The sequence below is a fragment of the Natrix helvetica genome (assembly GCF_964273705.1).
Source record: "Natrix helvetica genome assembly, chromosome: Z".
Taxonomy (NCBI): domain Eukaryota; kingdom Metazoa; phylum Chordata; class Lepidosauria; order Squamata; family Natricidae; genus Natrix; species Natrix helvetica.
The window spans coordinates 140,427,958-140,452,616 of record NC_138554.1 but is presented as its reverse complement, the minus strand read 5'-3'; the positions used below and the strand labels follow the sequence as shown (position 1 = coordinate 140,452,616).

The 24,659-nt window shown below is 47.7% G+C and overlaps 1 protein-coding gene across 7 annotated transcripts in view; it reads left to right on the top strand.

Annotated features, from left to right (window-relative positions):
- The first annotated feature begins 661 nt into the window (after positions 1–661).
- The window catches only part of LOC309381542 (uncharacterized protein), a 137,487-nt gene continuing 113,489 nt past the window's right edge, over positions 662–24,659 (top strand). For 6 of the 7 annotated variants that reach the window (XM_081932672.1, XM_081932673.1, XM_081932674.1 and 3 more), the window contains exons 1-2: positions 662–801; positions 16,971–17,094. The gene's annotated coding sequence lies outside the window, so the exon portion shown is untranslated. The remainder of the gene's footprint in view (positions 802–16,970; positions 17,095–24,659) is intronic. The other variant, XM_081932671.1, reaches the window with a different exon arrangement.

Sequence of the window (24,659 nt, the reverse complement as noted above, 5' to 3'; positions counted from 1 at the left end):
TTAAGAGAAAGAAGGACTAGGGGAGACATGATAGCAGTCTTCCAATATCTCAGGGGTTGCCACAAAGAAGAGGGAGTCAAACTGTTCTCCAAGGCACCTGAGGGTAGAAAAAGAAGCAATGGGTGGAAACTAATCAAGGAGAGAAGCAACTTAGAACTGAGGAGAAACTTCCTGACAGTTAGAACAATTATTCAGTGGAACAGCTTGCCTCCAGAAGTTGTGAATGCCCCAACACTGGAAGTCTTTAAGAAGATGTTGGATAGCCATTTGTCTACCTAGGCAGGGGGTTGGACTAGAAGACCTCCAAGGTCCCTTCCAACTCTACTATTGTATTGTATTGTATTATAAACAAAGGAAGAAAAGGAGACAGAAAGAGAGAGAGAGAGAGAGAGAGAGAGAGAGAGAGAGAGAGAGAGAGAGAGAGAAGGGGCGTGCCATCTCCGAAGCTGGGCTCAGCCCATTTCCCCCCCTCCATATCCCGTGCCTCTAGCCCCGCCTTCCCACCGCGCGCGCGCGCGAGTTCCCCTGATCCCGCTCGTTGCCCAATTTGGCGCCGCGCGTCCTTCCCCCCGCCCCCGCGCGCCGCCATTGGCCCGCAAGACTCCCCCTCGGCGGCTATTGGCCGGCGCGGGAGGCTGCGCAGCCAGCATGTTGGGCTGCGCCTGGACGGCCTGGGCGGGGCGGCCACTCCCGGCGGGCGCGCTTCCGACCTTTGGAGTGATAAGCGAGGCTGCAGCTGGGCTGGATGCTCCACGCCGCCGCCGCCGCCTGCTGCCTCGCCCGCTCCGATCGCCAGCTTCGGTAAGCGGGGGCCTTGGCTCCGAAGGCCCGCCAAGCCCCCCTCCCCAGCAGTGCCCCTCTCGTGTGCCCGGGGGCGCCGCCTTGACGCCCTGGAGGCGCCCCTGCAGTGTCTATGCGGGGAAGCGGGATTTAAGGGGGGGCCGCTGGGCGTGGTCCCGGGGGGGATTTCCAAACTAGGGGGGGAATGTTTCTAGAAGTGTTTTTACAATGCAGTGCAATTGGGGAGGGGTCATTGCGGTGGGGTGGGGTGGGGGCTCTCCCTCTCCTACTTGGGGTGAGTCCCTCCCCTCTCTGTTCCCCCTCCCTCTCTGCAATTTGCAAAAATTGCAAAAAAAAAAAGGAAACTCGTTGCAAAAGACTTACATTTATATCTTTTGCATATACACAAACATTATGACAATGTTTTTTTTCCTTGTCTCTGCTTTTTTGGAAAGTTGGTTGCAAACTTTTTTCCAGTCGGTAAGTGGGGGCCTTTTTAGGGGGTTGCAAAACAAAAAAAAAAAGGGGGGGGAGGCTTAGCTAAGAGAAAATTTGAGGGCGTTGGGGAGCGGGTTTTTTTTTCCCCTGGATGCTTGGAAGAGCCTTTTTTTTGCAAGCAAGGAAGGGGCTGATGCCATCCCGGGTGGGGGGGAGGAGCAGAGTGAGAGTATTGGAGGAGTAGGAAAGTTGCAACATCATGGGGAGGGGGGGAGGAACACCCATCATCCTGATCCGCAGGGTTTATGGGCCTTGGCATGAGGTGGCGGCGGCGGCCTGGCAGCAGACAAATGTAATAGGCTGAATAAATATATTATTCATATATATATGTGTGTGTGTGTGTGTGTATGTATGTATATAGATGTATGTATGTATATAGATATAGAATAGAAATAACAATAGAATAGAGAAATTGAAATGAAGTAACTTTATTGTCACTTTAAATTTACATTAGTTGGCATACATTAAAATGAAATTATGTTGCATACTGCTCTCAAAGGGTATTCTCTGTGTGAGTGAGTGTGTGTTTGTGTGTGTGTATATATATATATATATATGAAAAATGTATACAATTAGGGTTTGGTTTTAATGGTGGAAGCTGCCCAGATTCATTCTGTAAGGGAGATGGGCGGTACAGACGTTGAACAATGTTCAATGAATAAATTGAAAATATATTATTTCTAGCTACGTATTTATACACACACATACACACACACAAGTTTTGGTTTCAATGTGGAAGCTGCCCCTAGTCATAAGGGAGATGGGTGGTATGTCTATATATTTTAATGGTGCAAGCCATCCAGTGTCCTCTGGTAAGGGAGATGGGCGGTCTGGATATTTAGCAAATGAATAAATTGAATAAATATAGTATTAATAGCTACTATATATTTAAAAATAAATATGCTTAGGGATTCGTTTTAATGGTGGAAGCTGCCAAAGGGAGTAAGGGAGTATGGGCGGTACAGACATTGAACAAATGAATAATTTGAATGAGTACATTATTTCTGTCCATGTATTGAAAAATGTACATATGTAGGGTTTCATTTTAATAGTGGAAGCCGCCCCAGAGTCACGTTTAAGGGAGATGGGTGGTATAGACATTGAATATATGAATACATTGAATAAATATTTATACCTGTATATACATACACACACTTTCCTTTTAATGGTGGGACCTACCCAGGATCACATTGTAGGAGAAATGGGTGGTATGGATGTTTAATCAATCGATCAATTGAATATGTGTCGATAGATAGATAGACAGACAGATAGACAGATAGATATGGATGGGTAGGTAGGTATATGATTTAGATATATACAGAGAGAAATAGACAATTAGATATAGATATGAATGATTGAGAGATGATAGATAGATACATGGATGGAGAAATAGATGGCTAGAGAGAGAGGTGGATAGTTAGAGATATAGATGGACAAATAGATAAATGGATAGATTAGAGATAGGTAAGTAGGTAGAGATATAGGATGGATATCTGTATCTATATATATATAGATATAGCTAGACAATAAGATAAAGATATGGATGGAGAAATAGAGATGGATGGAGAGAGAAAGATGGAGAGAGATATGGACAGATGGATATGGATAGAGAGTGATGATATTAATAGAGATAGATATGGATAGAGAAATATATAGATATGAATATATATATATATAGAGAGAGAGAGAGCGATGGAAAGATTATATGTGTGTGTGTGTGTGTGTGTATACACACATACTAGTTTACGTATTCAGGATTTCATTTTAATGGTGTCAGCTGCCCCGAGTCACCTCGTGGCCGGATGGACCTGCAGGAAATTTAATAACTAATTTTTTAAAAAATAAATGAACACGAACATCTGTCTGGCGCAGCTGCGGGCCCTCCCCAAGGACCCCCATCACTCTGCCCTAAAGCCAGTCCTAGTTTACACCCCTCCCCCTCCAAAGACTTCCTTTCTGCATCCAAAACGATGCTGCCTTTTCGCACAACTTGTGTGAGGATATCTGGCTTTGATTTGGGGTGGGGGCTTGGTTGGAAACCCACCCTCACCCTCCTTTCCTCTTCCTTCCTTCCTTCCTTCCTTCCTTCCTTCCTTCCTTCCTTCCCAGTGACGTGGTGAATTTAAATCACTGACTTATTTATATCGCCGGGACAGATCCGGATTTAGCAACAACAGTTGTCATGGCCGAAGAATTAAAATGGGACAGGGGGTGGTGCCTGAAGTTTCCTGAGGTACATTTGAACCCCAGAGCTGAGGAAGGGGCTTCTAGCCCACCTACTCAGATATTTTTATAATTTCTCTTCGTTTTTACTCTACTGAAAAAAAAAAAGGTTTGGCTTTCTTGAAAAGTTTGCAAAAGATTGCACATTTTTCACACAAGTTTTGTGGGAACGGCAGCTGGGCCTTGGCTTAAGGACCACGATGGAGCCCTGGGAAGGCCTGTTCTTTAAGCGAGACATTTCTTCAGTGAGTTTTGACTCATTGGCTGCCGTTGTTAAGTGAATTGTGTCCATTATTAAGTTAGTAACCTGGTTGTGAAGTGAATGCAGGTAGTCATCCTCTTACAACCTCAGGCGAGGCCTAAATTTGCGTTGTTAAGCGAGACATTGGTTCATTCAGTTTTGCCCCATTTGGCCACCATTCCGGCTGCTGGCATTCAGTGAATCCCTGTGGTCGTTAAAAGAGTTCCACAGTCATTAAACGAATCTGATTTCCTGCTTTTGTCAGACGGTCTCCAAAGAGGATGATCACGTGACCTCAAAATGATAGGACCGTCGTAAATGTAAACCAATTGCCAAGCATCTGAATTCGGATCACTGACCAAGGTCGTAAGTGTGAAAAAACGCCATGTCACATTTTTTCAGTTGGAATGGTCACTATGCAAAACGGTCACTAAACAAGTCAAGGACTACTTGTGTAATTACGTTCCGTTTTGTACTTTTGCACTCGCTCTGGATTGAGCTAATCGCCCCCCTTACTCCCGATCGCGACTTTTAAGATTTGTGGCCTTCAACTCCCAGAATTCCCCAGCCAGCCATGGTTGGCAAAGGAATTCTGGGAGTTGAAGCCCACAAGTCTTAAAATTGCGAAGGTTGGAGACCCTAGCCTTAAAACATTCTTCGGAGGGCTAACAAGGTTTGAGTAAACCAAGAATGTCGGTTTAAAATTGGCTTGTCATTTATACTTGGCAGAGAAAGTTAACTAATCATGTGACAATAGTTTCCAAATATATTTTTGATTTGTAAATCGTTCATTGGTCCTTTGCAGATGCCTAGAGGGACCCTCGGGCTGCTTTTGATTGTCCAAACGTTATCCAGCTTTTTGACAAGCCACGATCCTGAAAGGAACCCAGCTAGTCCTCAACTTACGACCTCAATAGAGTCCAAAATTCCTGTCGCTAAGGGAGACATTGATTTAGTCAGTTTAGTACTTTTTGACACTGAGTTTAGCATCCATCTATCTGCAATCCAGTTAGTAACCTCATTGGGACGTGAATATAGGCAGTTCCTCGACTTATGACATAGAGTCCAAAATTTATGTTGTTAAGCAAGACGTTCGTTTTGCCTCTTTTTACGACCTTTGTTGCTGCTGTTGCTAAGTGAATCGCTGCAGTTGTTAAGTTAGTCACCCGGTTGTTAAGTGAATCTAGCTCTCTCCATTGACTTTGCTTGTCAGAAGGTCGCAAAAGAGGATCCCGGGACGCTTCAACCATCATAAATCCAAGTCCGTTGCCCACCGTCTGAATTTCAATCTTGGGACCCTGGAGCTGCTACGACGGTCAGTCGTAATTGTGAAAAACAGCCTTTTAAGTCGCTTTGCTTGTTGTAACTTGGAATGGTCGCTAAACGAATCATAAGTCGAGTGCTCCCTGGAGGGAGGCCTGGATTTTTTGTTCCTCTTCCTTCCCCATCCCTCTTTCACCCCCCTCTGTCCTTCAAGTTTCACCAAGTTTCTAGATTATCTGAATTGTCTTTCTTTGTTATAATTAGTGCTAATTAAAGGCCCAGAGTCCCATTTTTTAATCAAAGGCGAAAGAAAAAGAGAACAATTAGCAATTTGAATAATAATAATAATAATAATAATAATAATAATAATAATAATAATAATAATAATAATAATAATAATAATAAAATATTTATTTCTTAGCCTCACCCTCTCCCGAAGGACTCGGGGCGGCGTACAATGAAACATATGAAATAAATATGTGGACAAAACAAACATATAACAGAGACATATACCGAGACATACATGCTCAATAATGAGCAATTAACCCTGCAAAACCCTAGCAATGAATAAAATGAACAATTAAAGCAGGGGTGTCCAAACTTGGGAACTTTAAGACTTGTGGACTTCAACTCCCAGAATTCCCCAGCCAGCCATTCATTTACCGACCACTGGAAACCCTGAAAAACGGGATTTAGGACCGGTTTTCACGCTTAGCGACAGTTGCGATGTCCCCGGAATCCGGATGGTTGGCGTCTGGCTGATGTTTGTGACGGTTCCAGCATCCCAGGATCACCGGCCTCCTTTTGCGACCTTATGACGCGCAAAGTCCGTGGGGAGTCCGGATGCACTGAACGACCAGGGACCCTTGACAACATTTACGGGGATTCATTTAAATGACTCCGGCTTCGAAAAGTTGTAAAAGGGGAAAAAAGTCACTTAAGAAATGTCTCACTTAGCAACAGAAATATTGTTGTAAGGTGAGGACTGACTTTTGACATGCACATCCATCTCTCTCTCTCCCCTTTCCTTTCTCTCCTTTCTCTATTCACCCACCCAACACATCCCTCCCTCCCTCCCTCCATCTCTCTCTCTCTCTTATCTATCCATCCCTCTATTCTATCTATCTCTCTGACTTTCTCTTCTATCATCTATCTATCTATCTATCTATCTATCTATCTATCTATCTATCTATCATCTATCTATCTATCTATCTATCTATCTATCTATCTATCTACTTACCTACTTACCTACCTACCTATCTACATCTATCTATCTATCTATCTATCTATCTATCTATCTATCTATCTATCTATCTATCATCTATCATTTATCCGTCCATCCATCTGTCTGTTTATCTATCTCTACTTCTCTCTATCTTTCTCTTTCTCTCTACCTCTATCTGTCTAACTATCCATCGCTGTCCCTTTTCCAATTCTCCCTTCCCCCTCACTTTCTTTCTTTCTTTCTTTCTTTCTTTCTTTCTTTCTTTCTTTCTTTCTTTCTTTCTTTCTTTCTTTCCTTCCTTCCTTCCTTCCTTCCTTCCTTCCTTCCTTCCTTCCTTCCTTCCTTTCTTTCTTTCTTTCTTTCTTTCTTTCTTTCTTTCTTTCTCCCCCCACTCCCCCCGTTCTACCAACAACTGGAAGGGTTCCCTTAACAATAGCGTTACTCCCTTTTTAACCACTGTCTGGCTTAATTAACCAGGCACATTTTTTTTGGCTCCATTGTGGCCTGTAAATCTTGGATTGACCTGTATCCCTTCCCCAGGATTGCAGAAAAGACCTATTTGGGGGTCTCATGCGGCCCCCCCCCAAAGAGGCTCCAGGCCCCTTCATTGGCCCTTGGCCACATCTGGAGCAATCTCTCTCTCTCTCTCTCTCTCTCTCTGACTACTGACAATGAACTGGGACGCATTGATATTTTCACTCTGGATAAAACTTTGAGTCTTTTGTCTTCTGCCTGCTAAGCAACGGTTGCCAAATTCGGAGTCCAAGAATTTCGTAATGAGAATTGCCTAAATGGCCCATTTATTCCTTTTTTTAAAAAAAAATTATTTCGTTTTATTTTCTCCTCATATTTTGGCGCATTAACCCTCTTGGCTTCTCTCCTTATTTTAATGGGGCAAAATCGGTTGATCTCCCTGACTTGGCAAGATTCAAATCTGATTTAATTGTGGCTTACCGCTTTTCTGAACAATAATCTCATTGTTTCCACCCCAGAATTAATGTGCGATTTCTTTTCCTACCTAACTCCTTAAGAATTACAATGACCTGCCCAAATTTAGATGGATTAGCTCAATAATATGAAATAAAGAAGCGAAGGGATGGTTGTACGTTCAAAAGATGTTGCTCTTGACTTACAACTATTTGTTTAGTGATGGTTCGAACCTACCACAGGGAGGAAAAAGGTGACATGACCATTTTTCACACTTATGACAGTTGCAGCATCCCCATGATAAATATACAATGTACACTAGCTGAGTTGGAAGGGACCTTGGAGGTCTTCTAGTCCAACCCCTGCCTAGGCAGGAAACCCTATACCGTTTCAGACAAATGGCTATCCAACATCTTCTTAAAGACTTCCAGTGTTGGAGCATTCACAACTTCTGGAGGCAACTTCTGTTCCACTGATTAATTGTTCTGTCAGGAAGCTTCTCCTCAGTTCTAAGTTGCTTCTCTCCTTGATTAGTTTCCACCCATTGCTTCTTGTTCTGTCTTCTGGTGCCTTGGATAATAGTTTGACTCCCTCTTCTTTGGAGTAGCCCCTGAGATATTGGAAGATGCTACCATGTCTCCCCTAGTCCTTCTTTCTCTTAAGCTAAACATACCCAGTTCCTGCAACCGTTCTTCATATGTTTTAGCCTCCAGTCCCCTAATCCTCTTTGTTGCTCTTCTCTGCACTCTTTCCAGAGTCTCCACATCTTTTTTACATCGTGGCGACCAGAACTGAATGCAGTATTCCAAGTGTGGCCTTACCAAGGCCTTATAAAGTGGTATCAACACTTCACATGATCTTGATTCTATCCCTCTGTTGATGCAGCCTAGAACTGTGTTGGCTTTTTTGGCAGCTGCTGCACACGGCTGGCTCCTATTTAAATGGTTGCCCACTAGGACTCCAAGATCCCTTTCACAGTTATTACTGTTGAGCAACGTACCGCCTATACTGTAACTGTGCATTTCAAATGACATGGAGGACCAGAATTCCCCAGCCAGCATGCTTGTAGAGTGAAGGACTTCAACTCCCAGAATTCCCCAGCCAGCATGAATTCCGGGAGTTGAAATCCACACATCTGAAAACCTCTGAGATGGAGAAACAGTGCCCTAGAAGCGGTAGGTACTCCACCTCTGGATAATTTTATTAACAAGATGTTGGCCAACCACACTGAATGTCTTTTCCTACAGCTTGCAAGGGGGTTGAGCTAGATGACCTTTGAGGTTCCTCCCAGTTTGTGATTCAAGCCCATGATTCTGGGAGGGAGGAAAAAGTACCACAGGCCTTCTAAAATATGAGAGTTTAGTGGCATTTTGTAGGCTTGATAAATTTGCTCTTTTTTCCAGTTTTTTTTGTTGTTGTTCGGGGCAGAGAATGTGGCTGTAGGCAGAAAAAAAAGGTCAATTATTATCAATGGAAATTTTGAATGTATGAGAGGCATTCATTCCTGCGAATGCCTCTTTTGGAAGAGAAAAAGCAATCATTTAAAAACTTGGAATTTTCTCCCATTTTTTGAAACTTGGGGGGGGGTTGTGGAGAGGAGGAGGAGGAAGGACTGTGGGGTCCTTGGTGCTCTCTGAGCTGGGTGGTTTTCTTGCAGATGTTTCATGACCCAAATAGGTTACATCATCAGTGCTAGAAGGGAGAGTCGAAAGGAGGAGGAGGAGGAGGAAGAAGAGGAGGACTTCATGGTCCTTAGTGCTCTCAATGCTTGGTAATCTTCTTGCAGATGTTTCGTCAGTGGTAGCCCTCCCCCCCTCTTTTCCCCCCCTCCCTGCAAATCCTCCTGCCCTTCTAATGCTGATGACGTACCCTAGATGGGTCACGAAATGTCTGCAAGAAAACCCACCCAGCTCAGAGAGCACCAAGGACCCCACAGTCGTCCTCTTCCCCACACCCTTCCTACAAAGACTCCCTTCTGTTCAAACCTAAGATTGCTTAGACGCTCTCAGTGGTTTGTTTAATTATGGCTTAGCCTGCTATGTGAACCTAGTCATTGTGGTTACGTCAGTCACTGTGGGGAAGCCAACCATGGTTTGGCTTGATGTGTCAGTCCCTCGGGCTGTCCTGCGGCATCAAAAACATTTATAAAGACTTTTTTGAATTCTTGGGGACTAGCATCATTCCTTTTTTTAAAATTTCTGATCCCCGGGGTGACAGCCGACATAGCTGGTTTTGCAATATAGGTAGCCCTAGACTTACAACCATTCATTTAGTGACCATTTGAAGTTACAATGGCACAGAGAAAAGGCATTTAGGAGCCTGTTTCACACTTATGACCGTTGCAGCATTCCCCATGGTCCCCTGATCAAAATTGGGATGCTTGGCAGCTGATTTGTATTCGTGACGGTTGCCGTGTCCTGGGGGTGCCACGTGATCCCCTTTTGCGACCTTCCACTGAGCAAAGTCAACGGGGAAGCCAGATTCAGTGATTCACTGAAGAGCTGCAGCGATTCACTTAACGACAGTGGCCAGAAAGGTGGTGGAACGGGGCCAAACTCACTGAATAACTAAACTAGCAAATGTCAAAAATGAAGGGATTCACTTAATGATGGGCCAGAAAGGTTGCACAATGTGGCCAAACTCACGAAACAACCATCCACCTCCACAATGTCAGCAATTCACTTAACGACAGTGACCATAAAGGTTGTAAAATGGAGCAAAGCTCACTTAACAACCAGCAATCTTTTTTAAAATGCAGTGGTTCACTTAGGAACGGGGGGGGGGGCAAACAGGTTGTACAATGGAGCCAAACTCAGTTAACAACCAACAGCCTTCACAGTGCCAGTGATTCACTTAACAACGGGAGCAAGAAAGGTCGTACAGTAGGGCCAAACTCACTCAACAACCAGCAACCTTCACAACTCCTGAGATTCACTTAACCTCGGTGTCCAGAAAGGACGTAAAACGGGCTACAGCTCCGTTCAGAGTGGAAAGTTCGGGGTCCCTTGCGGTCGTAAGTTGAGGACTACCCAAACTCACTCCCTTTTGGCCACAAACAATTGTGTCAGTTGCGAAACCAGCTGCGATTCCAGGCTGATCGGAAAGTTGGTCCCAAGTGCTTAACTCCCCCCCCCACTCCCCTCCTCTAACTCCTTTGGCCCCGGGTTCAGCTGAAATCTGGCACCCCGTTGCCTTTCGAACTCGAGGCCTGCCTTTGGAAAGAGCGCGTGGGCTTGGGCACGCTGCGGATTGTGGTTGGTTAACCTTCTTTTCCCAAGCCTGACAATGATGGTTTGTTTCTGCTGGCCCGACGCCTAGGTCCCCCCCGAAGGCGAAAGGAGGAGGGTGGGGTGGGAGCCACCCAGATTAACCTGTGCTAAACCGGGATGAAAACGTTGGCTTATGCGTGGAATCCAAGGATACCTGTTTGGGAAGATAGTTTCAGCTAGTCCTCGAGTTACAGCCCCAAATCTAAGTTGCTAAACAGGATTTCTGAGCAGAACATTTATTTCGTTTACGTACGACCACAATTGAGCCCAAGAGTTCTGTCGCTAAGCGAGACGCTTGTTCAGTGAGAGTGGCCCCAAGTGGCAAGTCCTTTCTTGCCGCCATCACTAAATTAATCCCCGTTCACTAAGTCACACGGTTGTTAAGTGAAACCTAACTTCCTGCTTGTTCAAAGGGTGCCAAAAAGAGGATTGTGTGAGCCCAGGATGCGGTGACCGTCATAACTATGAATCAGTTGCCAACTGCCTGAATTTTGATCCCGTGAGAGTGGAGATGTTGCGACGGTCGTAAGTGTAAAACAGAATCCTAAGTCCTGTTGTGAGTTCCAACGGTCGCTAAGTGAACTGGTGTAAGTCATGAATTATTTATTCATGACTTACATGAATATTATTATTAACCTTTTTTTTTTGTTGTGTGCTGAAAGTGTGCGCGACACCACATGTGCCCACACCCATAATACAATACGGTGCAACCCCCCCATGCTTCCCTGCCCACCTACACATGTATGTGTGACACCCCCCATGCTTCCCTGCCCCCCCACAGGTGCGTGAGACACCCCCCCGTCCGCTCCCCATTTTGGTCTAGTACCTCCCCACACTCCCTCCGAGCCCCGCGCATGTTCACGCAAGTCCCACCCACACGCACGACCCGAAAATCAGCTGACTAGTGGGAGGCAGGCATGCAGGCATGCATGGTGGAGCTGAGCTGGGGCCATGGCTTATGTGCCTGCAGAGAAGGCTCTGGTTCTATTAGGTGGATGGACTAGGTGACCTCCAAGGCCCCTTCCAACTCTGTCATTCTATGATTCTGTAAGGGCCTCCCGCTTGAGCAGGGGGTTGGACTAGCTGACCTCCAAGGTCCCTTATAACATGATTCTGGAAGGGTCTCCTAATTGAGAAAGGTGGGTGGACTACATGACCTCAAAGGTTCCTTCCCCGTTGTTCTACAATTCTCTAAGCATCTCCTGCTTGAGCACGGGGTTGGACTAGATGACCTCCAAGGTCCCCTCCAACCTTATCATTGTACGATTCCGTAGGTTGCTGTGCTGTTTCAAGGCATCTTTGAACGCCCCCCCCCCCCGGTGCCTCTGCCAGCACAACGGATCCCACGGGGGGGCTGCGCGTGGCCCTCCCGAGCTCCGTTTTGGCTGGCAGAGGGTTGCAGGGGCCATTGCAGCGGAAAATGGAGCAAAACGGGAGCCAGTTTTGGCTGGCAGCACTTGGGCCACCACAGGTACCCCTGAGACAAGGGACATCTATCTGCCCCCCAAATCCCCCCCCCCCCCAGGGCCCAATGCGGCCCTCCATGAAATCAAGTTTGACAACCCTGGAATAGGAGGTCTTTTCCTCCCTCCCTCCCTATCTATCTTATCTATCCATCTTCCTACCTATCTATCTATCTATCTATCTATCTATCTATCTATCTATCTATCTATCTCTTTCCATACCCTTCCATCCATTTATTCATCTATCCCTGTCTCTATATCCTTCCTTCCCTCCTTCCATCCATCCATGCATCCATCTCTCTCTCTCTCCATTCCTTTCCATCTATTCATCTATCCCTTTCTCTATATCCTTCCTTCCTTCCATCCATCCATCCATCCATCCATCCATCCATCCATGCATCCATATCTCTCTCTCTCTCTCCATTCCTTTCCATCTATTCGTCTATCCCTTTCTCTATATCCTTTCTTCCATCCATCCATCCATCCATCCATGCATCCATATCTCTCTCTCTCTCCATTGCTTTCCATCTATTCATCCATCCCTGTCTCTACATCCATCCATCCATCCTGCCCCTTTCTTTCTTTCTTTCTTTCTTTCTTTCTTTCTTTCTTTCTTTCTTTCTTTCTTTCTTTCTTTCTTCTTTTTTCTTTTTTCTTTTTTCTTTTTTCTTTCTTTTTTCTTTCTTTTTTTCTTTCTCTCTCTCTCTCTCTCTCTCTCTCTCCCTCCATCCCTCTGCCTTCCCCTCCCTTGTCTCCCCCCCCTCTCCTTCTAAGGCTAGGCAACTCACTTCCCGAGCAAACTGCTAACACACACAAACACACACACACACACAACCCTCCCCCTCCTTTGGATGGAATCCGGCTACAGACGATGATCTCATCCGTCTGACTCAACCAACCCAACATATAACACCCCCCGCCCCCCCCACCCCGGCTATTCACTGCAACCAAATCCAGCCTCCCTGCGGAGGAGGGGCCGGCACGCCTCTCACAGCCAGGAAGGATGTCGCAGCAGGAAACACAACTGCACAACTTCTGTGGCTGAAGATCATTGCAGCCTTGAGAGGCTGAGATATTTTGGGGTGCATGTAAAAATTAATCCACCAGTACCAGGGGTGATTTGAACCCGGGACTTCTGGAGAATCATCTGACCCCCTGAATCTTAGAAGGAGATAACAGGCAGTCCTTGATGCTACGACCGCCATTAGATCTGACATTCGCTGTTGCTGATACATTTGTTGGATGTGTTTTGCGTCATTTTACGGCCTTTCCTGCCACCGTTGTTAAGTGAAGCACTGCCCTTAGCAACATGGTTGTTAAGTGAATCAGGCTTCCTGCTGGGGAAAAGGTTTTAAAAGGAGATCGTGTCACCCTGGGATGCTGTGGCCGTCATAAATACGAGTCAGTTGCCAAGCATCTGATTTTGATCATGCTGCAACGGTCATAAGTGCGAAACATGGTCAGAAGTCATTTCCCAGTGTTGGGAAAGGCAATTCAGTGTCAATGAGGCGTTCACTTAACGTCCACGTTCCTAACTTAACAATGGCAGTCATTCACTTAATAAAATGGGGGGAAACTCACTTAACAACTTAGCAAGAGAAAAACATTGGCTTCCATTGCAGCTGTAAGTCGAGGACTACCTGGAATTCTTGAAGCTTCGATTGTGGGCCCGTCATTTGTCAAATTTGCTCATTTCCCCCGCCCCCTTTCAATTGTCAATTTGATGGCCATCCGGGACATCCTCGAGTTATGACTGTTTGTATAGTGACCGATCTTAACTGATTGCAATTTACAGCTCAGTCCCCAAAAAGATGAATATGAGTGAGATATACCTGTATAGGCCCAACTTGCCTTACAGCCCTTTATTTAATGACAGTTCCAAGTTACAACGGTACTGAAAATTGGGATTTATATAACTGGTCCTCGCACCTATGACCATCCCAGCTTCTTCATGGTAACCTGATCAAAATTCAGGCACTGGGCATGAATTTACAACATAATCATTGTTGTCTCCTCCCCAGCCTGCTCCCAACAAGCAGAGTCAGTGAAGGAAGCCCAGGTCGCTTAATGACTGCATTATTCATTTAATGACCACACCAATTCACTTTACAACGGTGCCCAAAAGGTCCTTGGGTTGCCAAACTGAAGTATTATTGCCTGCTAACATGATTTGTTTCCAACTTGTTTGGAATAATTTTATGAAGTTAACAGCCAGTGGCGCAAAGTCCTTGTTTTTCTCAATTACTCAGTGACTAAAAATAAGAGACGTGAGCTAAATAGGGCATCATCCACTTAATAAATTGGCCTTTTCTTGGCCCGAGAAGTGAAATATTATTTATGGCGCCTGGCAGTTCATTGGAAAAATATATGCCATTCTCCATGCTAAGAGGGGAGGACTCCAACTCCCAGAATCCCCCAGTCAGCATGCTTTAAGAGGGGAGGACTCCAACTCCCAGAATCCCCCAGCCAGCATGCTTTAAGAGGGGAGGACTCCAACTCCCAGAATCCCCCAGCCAGCATGCTTTAAAAGAGGAGGACTCCCAACTCCCAGAATCCCCCATCCAGCAATGCTTTAAGAGGGGAGGACTTCCACTCCCAGAATCCCCCATCCAGCAATGCTTTAAGAGGGGAGGACTTCCACTCCCAGAATCCCCCATCCAGCAATGCTTTAAGAGGGGAGGACTCCAACTCCCAGAATCCCCCAGCCAGCATGCTTTAAGAGAGGAGGACTCCCAACTCCCAGAATCCCCCATCCAGCTATGCTTTAAGAGGGGAGGACTCCAACTCCCAGAATCCTCCACTCAGCTATGCTTTAAGAGGGGAGGACTTCCACTCCCAGAATCCCCCAGCCAGCATGCTTTAAGAGAGGAGGACTCCCAACTCCCAGAATCCCCCATCCAGCTATGCTTTAAGAGGAGAGGACTTCCACTCCCAGAATCCTCCACTCAGCAGTGCTTTAAGAAGGGAGGACTTCCACTCCCAGAATCCTCCACTCAGCAGTGCTTTAAGAGGGGAGGATTTCCACTCCCAGAATCCCCCATCCAGCTATGCTTTAAGAGGGGAGGACTCCCACTCCCAGAATCCTCCACTCAGCAGTGCTTTAAGAGGAGAGGACTTCCACTCCCAGAATCCCCCATCCAGCTATGCTTTAAGAGGGGAGGACTTCCACTCCCAGAATCCCCCATCCAGCTATGCTTTAAGAGGGGAGGACTTCCACTCCCAGAATCCCCCATCCAGCAATGCTTTAAGAGGGGAGGACTCCCACTCCCAGAATCCTCCACTCAGCAGTGCTTTAAGAGGGGAGGACTTCCACTCCCAGAATCCCCCATCCAGCTATGCTTTAAGAGGGGAGGACTTCCACTCCCAGAATCCCCCATCCAGCTATGCTTTAAGAGGGGAGGACTTCCACTCCCAGAATCCCCCATCCAGCTATGCTTTAAGAGGGGAGGACTTCCACTCCCAGAATCCCCCATCCAGCAATGCTTTAAGAGGGGAGGACTTCCACTCCCAGAATCCCCCATCCAGCAATGCTTTAAGAGGGGAGGACTTCCACTCCCAGAATCCCCCATCCAGCAATGCTTTAAGAGGGGAGGACTTCCACTCCCAGAATCCCCCATCCAGCTATGCTTTAAGAGGGGAGGACTTCCACTCCCAGAATCCCCCATCCAGCTATGCTTTAAGAGGGGAGGACTTCATCTCCCAGAATCCCCCATCCAGCAATGCTTTAAGAGGGGAGGACTCCAACTCCCAGAATCCCCCATCCAGCAATGCTTTAAGAGGGGAGGACTTCCACTCCCAGAATCCCTCAGCCAGCATGCTTTAAGAGGGGAGGACTTCGACTGAATTTGCTGGCTGAGGAATTCTGGGAGTTGAAGTCCAACCATCTCCTAGTTTAAATTGGAGCTGCTTGCCAAAGCAGTATGATTTTCTATTTCTGGTTTGGTATTGAATTACCGAAAATTCCCCTGGCAATCTCTGCTCCATCAACCCCGGACAGTGACTCCTCTGCCCTTACTTTACAAACATGAGTAGTTCAGGGTACTGTTAGTAGAGCGCATGAAACGTTAAAAAAAAAACAACCCAACATTGAGACTCAACCATATTTTGAAATTATAAACCAGATTTTGGATCTGAGAAATGACTAATTTATTTTTTGTCATATAGGCAGTCCCCTACTTAGGACAAGAATTGACCCCCAAATTTCCATCATTAAACGAGACAGTTAAGTGAATTTTGGCCTGTTTTACAGCTTTCCTCGCCACCGTTGATAAGTGAATCACTGCGATTCTCCAGTTGGTAACCCAGTTAAGTGAATCTGCCTCCACCAAAGATTTTCCTTGTCAGAAGGTCGTAAAAGAAGATCACGGGACCCTGGGATACTGCAACGGTCATAAATACGAGTCTGTTCCAAGCATATGAATTTTGATTGTGTGACCACAAAGATATTGTGATGGTCATAAGTGGGAAAACGGTCATAAGTACTTTTTTCAAAGATCGTTGTACCTTGGGACGGTCACTAAAGGAACCATAATAACTCGAGGACTTCCTGAATTATCCCAAGTAGTATTTGACTTACGGCTAGAATTGGGCCAGATTGTCCCATTGGTAAGTAAGGGAATTGTTAAATGAGAAATGATTTTACGATCCTTTTTTTGCTGTGGTTAAGCGAATCACTCTAGTTATGTGAATTTACACGGTTGTTAAGTGAACCAGGCCTCTTTCCTTGACTTTGCTAATTGGAAACTCGCTGGGAAGATCTCTTAGGGAGATCCAGTCACCCAGGGATCTTTGAACCATCGTAAATATCTTCCACCTGACTGGAGAATGTTGCACCAATCCTAAGTGTGAGGATCAGACATAAGTCCTTTTTTTATCAGTGCGGCTGTAACTTCAAATGGTCACTAAACGAATGGATGTAAGTCGAGGACTGACTACATAGCCCATCTCACCAGAAAGTACATTTTCCTGATTGGTATAAATCAAATTAATCATCGTTGGAGAGGCCTATAAATTCAAATTAATATTATTCATTTAAATAAAAGAAAGTTTGAAATCTGAACTCATTTTAATGTTTCTAATAGGTCGTCCTCAACTTTCAACAGTTTCAAATTTACAAGCATGGCAGTTTCCCAGGGTCATGCGGTCCCCTTTTGTGACTGTGTTGATGATAAAATGAATGAGGAAAGGAGATTCGCTTAACAACGTGTGAGTAATAAAAGAACTGCAGTTTAACATCTGTGGCGAGAGAGGAAGCAAAATGGGGCAAAACCTGCTTATTGATGGAAATTCTGGTGTACCCGGCCGTCGTAACTCGAGGACTATCTGTGTTGGTTCAATAAATGCATAGGCTAAAGCGGATATAAGTGAGAAACAGTCCTGTGTCTTGTTTTCAGTGCTGTCACTAAACAAACGGTCGTAAGTCGAGGATTAGCTGCACTTGGCAGCCATATCTAACCTTCCGTTTGAAACCAGTAGTAGTTACTTTAGGAATGGATACTCACCGCTGAGGCTTGTTATGGCAACAAACAACATGGTTGGAAAATGTTCTCGCTTTTGGGAGGACAGATTTGGTGGCTGGAAAAATCTTTTTTTAATTACTTGGCAAGAAGCGTCGTATTTCTGGAACGCCGCCTCTGCCTTCAAAGGCTCAATCGTTATGTGGCAGTAAATTCTTCGGATCCCAGTGTGCAAAGCTGGATTACGATCACTTAAGCCAGCATAGTTTTAAGAGGGAAGGACTCCAACTCCCAGAATCCCCCATGTTTTATCAGGGATGGACTCTGACTCCCAGAATCCCCCAACCAGCTATGCTTAAGAGGGAAGAGCTTCAGCTCCCAGAATGCCCCATGTTTTAACAGGGATGGACTCCGATGCCCAGAATCCCCCAACCAGCTATGCTTTAAGAGGGGAGGACTCCAAATCCCAGAATCCCCCATGTTTTAACAGGGATGGACTCCGATGCCCAGAATCCCCCAACCAGCTATGCTTTAAGAGGGGAGGACTCCAAATCCCAGAATCCCCCATGTTTTAACAGGGATGGACTCCGATGCCCAGAATCCCCCAACCAGCTATGCTTTAAGAGGGGAGGACTCCAAATCCCAGAATCCCCCATGTTTTAACAGGGATGGACTCCGATGCCCAGAATCCCCCAACCAGCTATGCTTTAAGAGGGGAGGACTCCAAATCCCAGAATCCCCCATGTTTTAACAGGGATGGACTCCGATGCCCAGAATCCCCCAACCAGCTATGCTTTAAGAGGGGAGGACTCCAAATCCCAGAATCCCCCATGTTTTAACGGATGGACTCCGATGCCCAGAATCCCCCAACCAGCTATGCTTTTAAGAGGGGAGGACTCCGACTCCCAGAATCTCCTAACTAGCTTTGCTTTAAGAGGGCAGAGCTTCAACGCCCAGAATCCCCCAGCCAGCATAGTTTTAAGAGGGGAGGACTCGAAGTCCCAGAATCCCCCAGCCACCTATGCTTTAAGAGGGGAGGATTTCAACACCCAGAATCCTCCACTCAGCAGTGCTTTAAGAGGAGAGGACTTCCACTCCCAGAATCCTCCACTCAGCAGTGCTTTAAGAGGAGAGGACTTCCACTCCCAGAATCCTCCACTCAGCAGTGCTTTAAGAGGAGAGGACTTCCACTCCCAGAATCCTCCACTCAGCAGTGCTTTAAGAGGAGAGGACTTCCACTCCCAGAATCCTCCACTCAGCAGTGCTTTAAGAGGAGAGGACTTCCACTCCCAGAATCCTCCACTCAGCAGTGGTTTAAGAGGGGAGGACTTCCACTCCCAGAATCCTCCACTCAGCAGTGCTTTAAGAGGAGAGGACTTCCACTCCCAGAATCCCCCATCCAGCTATGCTTTAAGAGGGGAGGACTCCCACTCCCAGAATCCCCCAGTCAGCTATGCTTTAAGAGGAGAGGACTTCCACTCCCAGAATCCTCCACTCAGCAGTGCTTTAAGAGGAGAGGACTTCAACTCCCAGAATCCCCCATCCAGCTATGCTTTAAGAGGGGAGGACTCCCACTCCCAGAATCCTCCACTCAGCAGTGCTTTAAGAGGAGAGGACTTCCACTCCCAGAATCCCCCATCCAGCTATGCTTTAAGAGGGGAGGACTCCCACTCCCAGAATCCTCCACTCAGCAGTGCTTTAAGAGGAGAGGACTTCCACTCCCAGAATCCTCCACTCAGCAGTGCTTTAAGAGGAGAGGACTTCAACTCCCAGAATCCCCCATCCAGCTATGCTTTAAGAGGGGAGGACTCCCACTCCCAGAATCCTCCACTCAGCAGTGCTTTAAGAGGAGAGGACTTCCACTCCCAGAATCCTCCACTCAGCAGTGGTTTAAGAGGAGAGGACTTCCACTCCCAGAATCCTCCACTCAGCAGTGCTTTAAGAGGAGAGGACTTCCACTCCCAGAATCCTCCACTCAGCAGTGCTTTAAGAAGGGAGGACTTCCACTCCCAGAATCCTCCACTCAGCAGTGCTTTAAGAAGGGAGGACTTCCACTCCCAGAATCCCCCATCCAGCTATGCTTTAAGAGGGGAGGACTCCCACTCCCAGAATCCTCCACTCAGCAGTGCTTTAAGAGGAGAGGACTTCCACTCCCAGAATCCCCCATCCAGCTATGCTTTAAGAGGGGAGGACTCCCACTCCCAGAATCCTCCACTCAGCAGTGCTTTAAGAGGAGAGGACTTCCACTCCCAGAATCCTCCACTCAGCAGTGCTTTAAGAGGAGAGGACTTCAACTCCCAGAATCCCCCATCCAGCTATGCTTTAAGAGGAGAGGACTTCCACTCCCAGAATCCTCCACTCAGCAGTGCTTTAAGAAGGGAGGACTTCCACTCCCAGAATCCCCCATCCAGCTATGCTTTAAGAGGAGAGGACTTCCACTCCCAGAATCCTCCACTCAGCAGTGCTTTAAGAGGGGAGGATTTCCACTCCCAGAATCCCCCATCCAGCTATGCTTTAAGAGGGGAGGACTCCCACTCCCAGAATCCTCCACTCAGCAGTGCTTTAAGAGGAGAGGACTTCCACTCCCAGAATCCCCCATCCAGCTATGCTTTAAGAGGGGAGGACTCCCACTCCCAGAATCCTCCACTCAGCAGTGCTTTAAGAGGAGAGGACTTCCACTCCCAGAATCCCCCATCCAGCTATGCTTTAAGAGGGGAGGACTCCGACTCCCAGAATCTCCTAACTAGCTTTGCTTTAAGAGGGCAGAGCTTCAACGCCCAGAATCCCCCAGCCAGCATAGTTTTAAGAGGGGAGGACTCGAAGTCCCAGAATCCCCCAGCCACCTATGCTTTAAGAGGGGAGGATTTCAACACCCAGAATCCTCCACTCAGCAGTGCTTTAAGAGGAGAGGACTTCCACTCCCAGAATCCTCCACTCAGCAGTGCTTTAAGAGGAGAGGACTTCCACTCCCAGAATCCTCCACTCAGCAGTGCTTTAAGAGGAGAGGACTTCCACTCCCAGAATCCTCCACTCAGCAGTGGTTTAAGAGGGGAGGACTTCCACTCCCAGAATCCTCCACTCAGCAGTGCTTTAAGAGGGGAGGACTTCCACTCCCAGAATCCTCCACTCAGCAGTGCTTTAAGAGGAGAGGACTTCCACTCCCAGAATCCCCCATCCAGCTATGCTTTAAGAGGGGAGGACTCCCACTCCCAGAATCCTCCACTCAGCAGTGCTTTAAGAGGAGAGGACTTCCACTCCCAGAATCCTCCACTCAGCAGTGCTTTAAGAGGAGAGGACTTCCACTCCCAGAATCCTCCACTCAGCAGTGCTTTAAGAGGAGAGGACTTCCACTCCCAGAATCCTCCACTCAGCAGTGCTTTAAGAAGGGAGGACTTCCACTCCCAGAATCCTCCACTCAGCAGTGCTTTAAGAGGGGAGGATTTCCACTCCCAGAATCCCCCATCCAGCTATGCTTTAAGAGGGGAGGACTTCCACTCCCAGAATCCTCCACTCAGCAGTGCTTTAAGAGGAGAGGACTTCCACTCCCAGAATCCCCCATCCAGCTATGCTTTAAGAGGGGAGGACTCCCACTCCCAGAATCCCCCAGTTAGCATGCTTTAAGAGGGGAGGACTCCCACTCCCAGAATCCCCCAGCCAGCTGTTCTTTAAGGGGGGAGGACTCCAACTCCCAGAATCCCCCATCCAGCTATGCTTTAAGAGGAGAGGACTCCCACTCCCAGAATCCTCCACTCAGCAGTGCTTTAAGAGGAGAGGACTTCCACTCCCAGAATCCTCCACTCAGCAGTGGTTTAAGAGGGGAGGACTTCCACTCCCAGAATCCTCCACTCAGCAGTGCTTTAAGAGGAGAGGACTTCCACTCCCAGAATCCTCCACTCAGCAGTGGTTTAAGAGAGGAGGGCTTCCACTCTCAGAATCCCCCATCCAGCTATGCTTTAAGAGGGGAGGACTCCCACTCCCAGAATCCTCCACTCAGCAGTGCTTTAAGAGGAGAGGACTTCCACTCCCAGAATCCCCCATCCAGCTATGCTTTAAGAGGGGAGGACTCCCACTCCCAGAATCCCCCAGTTAGCATGCTTTAAGAGGAGAGGACTTCCACTCCCAGAATCCCCCATCCAGCTATGCTTTAAGAGGGGAGGACTTCCACTCCCAGAATCCCCCATCCAGCTATGCTTTAAGAGGGGAGGACTCCCACTCCCAGAATCCTCCACTCAGCAGTGCTTTAAGAGGAGAGGACTTCCACTCCCAGAATCCCCCATCCAGCTATGCTTTAAGAGGGGAGGACTTCCACTCCCAGAATCCCCCATCCAGCTATGCTTTAAGAGGGGAGGACTCCCACTCCCAGAATCCTCCACTCAGCAGTGCTTTAAGAGGAGAGGACTTCCACTCCCAGAATCCCCCATCCAGCTATGCTTTAAGAGGGGAGGACTCCAACTCCCAGAATCCCCCAGCCAGCTATGCTTTAAGAGGGGAGGACTCCCACTCCCAGAATCCTCCACTCAGCAGTGCTTTAAGAGGAGAGGACTTCCACTCCCAGAATCCTCCACTCAGCAGTGGTTTAAGAGGAGAGGACTTCCACTCCCAGAATCCTCCACTCAGCAGTGCTTTAAGAGGAGAGGACTTCCACTCCCAGAATCCTCCACTCAGCAGTGCTTTAAGAAGGGAGGACTTCCACTCCCAGAATCCTCCACTCAGCAGTGCTTTAAGAAGGGAGGACTTCCACTCCCAGAATCCCCCATCCAGCTATGCTTTAAGAGGGGAGGACTCCCACTCCCAGAATCCTCCACTCAGCAGTGCTTTAAGAGGAGAGGACTTCCACTCCCAGAATCCCCCATCCAGCTATGCTTTAAGAGGGGAGGACTCCCACTCCCAGAATCCTCCACTCAGCAGTGCTTTAAGAGGAGAGGACTTCCACTCCCAGAATCCTCCACTCAGCAGTGCTTTAAGAGGAGAGGACTTCAACTCCCAGAATCCCCCATCCAGCTATGCTTTAAGAGGAGAGGACTTCCACTCCCAGAATCCTCCACTCAGCAGTGCTTTAAGAAGGGAGGACTTCCACTCCCAGAATCCCCCATCCAGCTATGCTTTAAGAGGAGAGGACTTCCACTCCCAGAATCCTCCACTCAGCAGTGCTTTAAGAGGGGAGGATTTCCACTCCCAGAATCCCCCATCCAGCTATGCTTTAAGAGGGGAGGACTCCCACTCCCAGAATCCTCCACTCAGCAGTGCTTTAAGAGGAGAGGACTTCCACTCCCAGAATCCCCCATCCAGCTATGCTTTAAGAGGGGAGGACTCCCACTCCCAGAATCCTCCACTCAGCAGTGCTTTAAGAGGAGAGGACTTCCACTCCCAGAATCCCCCATCCAGCTATGCTTTAAGAGGGGAGGACTCCGACTCCCAGAATCTCCTAACTAGCTTTGCTTTAAGAGGGCAGAGCTTCAACGCCCAGAATCCCCCAGCCAGCATAGTTTTAAGAGGGGAGGACTCGAAGTCCCAGAATCCCCCAGCCACCTATGCTTTAAGAGGGGAGGATTTCAACACCCAGAATCCTCCACTCAGCAGTGCTTTAAGAGGAGAGGACTTCCACTCCCAGAATCCTCCACTCAGCAGTGCTTTAAGAGGAGAGGACTTCCACTCCCAGAATCCTCCACTCAGCAGTGCTTTAAGAGGAGAGGACTTCCACTCCCAGAATCCTCCACTCAGCAGTGGTTTAAGAGGGGAGGACTTCCACTCCCAGAATCCTCCACTCAGCAGTGCTTTAAGAGGGGAGGACTTCCACTCCCAGAATCCTCCACTCAGCAGTGCTTTAAGAGGAGAGGACTTCCACTCCCAGAATCCCCCATCCAGCTATGCTTTAAGAGGGGAGGACTCCCACTCCCAGAATCCTCCACTCAGCAGTGCTTTAAGAGGAGAGGACTTCCACTCCCAGAATCCTCCACTCAGCAGTGCTTTAAGAGGAGAGGACTTCCACTCCCAGAATCCTCCACTCAGCAGTGCTTTAAGAGGAGAGGACTTCCACTCCCAGAATCCTCCACTCAGCAGTGCTTTAAGAAGGGAGGACTTCCACTCCCAGAATCCTCCACTCAGCAGTGCTTTAAGAGGGGAGGATTTCCACTCCCAGAATCCCCCATCCAGCTATGCTTTAAGAGGGGAGGACTTCCACTCCCAGAATCCTCCACTCAGCAGTGCTTTAAGAGGAGAGGACTTCCACTCCCAGAATCCCCCATCCAGCTATGCTTTAAGAGGGGAGGACTCCCACTCCCAGAATCCCCCAGTTAGCATGCTTTAAGAGGGGAGGACTCCCACTCCCAGAATCCCCCAGCCAGCTGTTCTTTAAGGGGGGAGGACTCCAACTCCCAGAATCCCCCATCCAGCTATGCTTTAAGAGGAGAGGACTCCCACTCCCAGAATCCTCCACTCAGCAGTGCTTTAAGAGGAGAGGACTTCCACTCCCAGAATCCTCCACTCAGCAGTGGTTTAAGAGGGGAGGACTTCCACTCCCAGAATCCTCCACTCAGCAGTGCTTTAAGAGAGGAGGGCTTCCACTCTCAGAATCCCCCATCCAGCTATGCTTTAAGAGGGGAGGACTCCCACTCCCAGAATCCTCCACTCAGCAGTGCTTTAAGAGGAGAGGACTTCCACTCCCAGAATCCCCCATCCAGCTATGCTTTAAGAGGGGAGGACTCCCACTCCCAGAATCCCCCAGTTAGCATGCTTTAAGAGGAGAGGACTTCCACTCCCAGAATCCCCCATCCAGCTATGCTTTAAGAGGGGAGGACTTCCACTCCCAGAATCCCCCATCCAGCTATGCTTTAAGAGGGGAGGACTCCCACTCCCAGAATCCTCCACTCAGCAGTGCTTTAAGAGGAGAGGACTTCCACTCCCAGAATCCCCCATCCAGCTATGCTTTAAGAGGGGAGGACTTCCACTCCCAGAATCCCCCATCCAGCTATGCTTTAAGAGGGGAGGACTCCCACTCCCAGAATCCTCCACTCAGCAGTGCTTTAAGAGGAGAGGACTTCCACTCCCAGAATCCCCCATCCAGCTATGCTTTAAGAGGGGAGGACTCCAACTCCCAGAATCCCCCAGCCAGCTATGCTTTAAGAGGGGAGGACTTCCTTAGCAACAGAAATGTTGGGCTCCGTTTGCGGTCATAAGCTGAGGACTCTCTTGTAACGGGGATTCGCTTTTAACGATTGTGTTGCAAATAACTGCAGTGATGCACTTAACAGCCTTTGGGAGAAAGGTGGTAAAGTGAGGCATTGCTCATTTAACAACTAAGTGGGCTTAGCTATC